We start from the raw sequence: 2,812 nt of genomic DNA, 5'->3' as shown, positions 1-2,812 counted from the left end.
GAAGAAGGGTCCCGACCCGAAATGTCAACTTTTCTGTTCCTCTGATGTTGCCTGGCCTGCTGTGTTCCTCCAGCTCCATACCTTGCTATCTCAGACTCCAGCATCGGCAGTTCTTGCTATCGCTAGAGTTAATGGTAGTTGCCTTTTCCCTGGGATAGGGGATTTTAAGACTGGGGGCACATTTTTAAGGGGAGAGGAGAAAGATTTAAAAAAAAAACGACAGGCTTTTTTTCACACAGAGGGTGGTTCGTGTGTGGAATGAACGTTCTGAGGTAGTGATGGATGTGGATACAGTTACAATGTTTGAAAGACATTTGGATAAGTACATGAATAGGAAAGATTTGGAGGGACATGGGGCAGGAGCAGGTAGGTAGTCCCACCTGCCTAGTGACAAGTTTAGTTTGGGATTAAGTTTGGCATGGACACGTTGAACCGAAGGGTTTGTTTCCGTGCTGTATGACTCTATGACATGAAAAAAATATAGTGTATCCTATCGAAACAAATACTGTCCATGATTGAATTTAAATCTGAGAAGCAGTAAATTGGGAATAAATACCTCGTCAAATTTCCAGCTTTGTGCGTGTGTAATGGAAACACATCAGCTGTGATCTCACCAATCAGTAGAACTTGTGTTCAAGGTGATGGCTTCTCCTGTTTAGAAGTCTGTGCTCATTATTTTGAAGAACGAAAGCTTTTGTTCCCAAGCCTGTTGTTTTGTGCCAATTTAAATCCTGTTGTGTCTGGAAAACTAAAGCTTTCCTCGTATATTATGGCTTTAAGTTCGATGTAGAACAGATAGTTATCAAGTATGTTGACAAAATATTCTCATGTTACTTCTGTGCAAATCCAAATACCCCACATGCCAACAGAAATGCACAAGGTTGCGAGAGTATTTGACAGCATCGGTTAACAAATGAGTTAGTGAAAATGAAAGCATAGCCCCCAAAAATGAAAAATTTACCCTCACGAGAGTCTCAACAGGTGCCCTTGAGAAAGAGAAATGTATTTACCCATGCCGGGGTCTACAGGTCCTTTTCAAGACTGAAGTGTATCACCAGTCCCGTTACGAGTATAAGCAGTCCTGAAAGGAAGGCTAGGCCACGGCGAATGATCAGTTGTTTTGTGGACAGGATTTCTCCGACTGTGGTAACTCCAGTGTCCACAATGGAAGACATAACCGTCGCCTGGTCCTTGTCCATCTTTTGTTCCAATTGCGAAACAGTGGGCATCAGAAGCACTGCACTGTTTTCTGTGTTGGCCTCTGTGAAGGAAAGTCAGATATGCGTTGTCAGCTCATGATGATAACGGTTGATCCAGTTGCTAACAGGAAGCCTGGTGATTATGTTCATTATTGATCCTAATGATCTTTTCCATTACCAGCCTTTGGCAAAACCACATGATCAATTTCTAGGAGATCTGACCTTCTAAAAATTCAGAGACCGATTTATCCCCTGCAATCCTACTGATAATTCAACATAAAAGTTCTCTAGAAGCTGACAGATAGTTGACTGTGCAGTCGTCCTGACTCCAGTTAAGAGGTCAACTCAACACAACAATTAACAACAGTTGAACACACACACAGACACACATGCACACGCACAGACCCACATGCACACGGACAGACCCACATGCACACGCACAGACCCACATGCACACGCACAGACACACACAGTTACACATGCAACACACACACAGTTACACATGCATGCACATACACAGTTACACATGCATGCACACGTGGACACACATACATGCACATACACATGCACACACACATGCACATACACAAACACACACAAGCATGCACACACCATGGCAGAGATTACATGAAGTACTCTCCTCAGCCTCTCCCTTGCCTGAGGCATGATAACCCTCAGGTTAAACTACCACCCATCATCTCTCCCTAATGAGAGTGCAGGCCTCTGGTTTGGTAAGGCTATGACAACATTTTATCTTCCTTTCAGATTGTTCAGACTCCTGCGTAATCCAAATGAAAGGCTGCAAGCTAAGGAGTACTGCCATAAATGGTAAAGGGTGTGGTGGAGTGTTGTTTTATGGACTGGAGGCCTGTAACCAGCGGTGTGCCGCAAGAATTGGTGCTGGGTCCACTGTTTTTCGTCATTTATATAAATGATTTGGATGTGAATACAGGAGGAATAGTTAGTGAGTTTGCAGATAACACCTAAATTGGTGGTGTAGTGGACAGTGAAGTAGGTTAAATCAGAGTACAACAGGACCTTGATCAGATGGGCCAAATGGCCTCAGCACTCATTCAGCACAGAAGAAGCAGTTCCCAAAGTGTAAAAGGCAATTGGAAATGTACTCGAATGGAACAAAACCAGAAATCACTGGAAAATCTTAGCAGGTACGTCAGGCATCATCTGTGGAGAGAAGGCAGTGTTAAAATTTTGGGTCCAGTGACCCTTCCTCAGAACGAAGAGTCACTGCATTGATTCTGAATCTTGTTAGTGATTGGGTTGAAACGTGCTGCAGTTCTGTAAATTAGATCATTGTAGAAGCCCATACTGAACAGATACCCAAGATATAGTGGGAAATTCACTGGAAAATGCTGTCAAAATAGCCAAGCCTCTGCAGTCCCACTCACTCATTAGAAAGAAGATTGGTGGCAGTTTAACCTCAGGTGAGAGGCAAGGCCTTCATGTTGACTTCAACTGGTGCAGGAATAGAACTTGTCTGTTTCACTCTGCATCACAAACCAACCATCCAGCCAACTGAGCTAACCGACTCCGAGAAAGGGTCGTGGAAAATCATTGATTAATTCTGACACAACAGCAGCAGAAACAGCCTCTCA

General features: G+C 43.6%; 1 long non-coding RNA gene and 1 pseudogene across 2 annotated transcripts in view; one reads left to right on the top strand and one right to left on the bottom strand.

Annotated features, from left to right (window-relative positions):
* Positions 1-2,094, top strand: part of LOC125486150 — an 11,337-nt gene extending 9,243 nt beyond the window's left edge. For both annotated transcript variants that reach the window (XR_007264834.1, XR_007264833.1), the window contains one exon: positions 1,965-2,094. This is a non-coding gene — a long non-coding RNA (uncharacterized LOC125486150). The remainder of the gene's footprint in view (positions 1-1,964) is intronic.
* The window catches only part of LOC109934762, a 119,793-nt pseudogene that overhangs the window by 64,211 nt on the left and 52,770 nt on the right, over positions 1-2,812 (bottom strand).

The sequence above is a fragment of the Rhincodon typus genome, chromosome 26, assembly GCF_021869965.1.
Source record: "Rhincodon typus isolate 14 chromosome 26, sRhiTyp1.1, whole genome shotgun sequence".
NCBI lineage: Eukaryota > Metazoa > Chordata > Chondrichthyes > Orectolobiformes > Rhincodontidae > Rhincodon > Rhincodon typus.
This window is presented reverse-complemented; position numbering and strand designations above follow the sequence as displayed.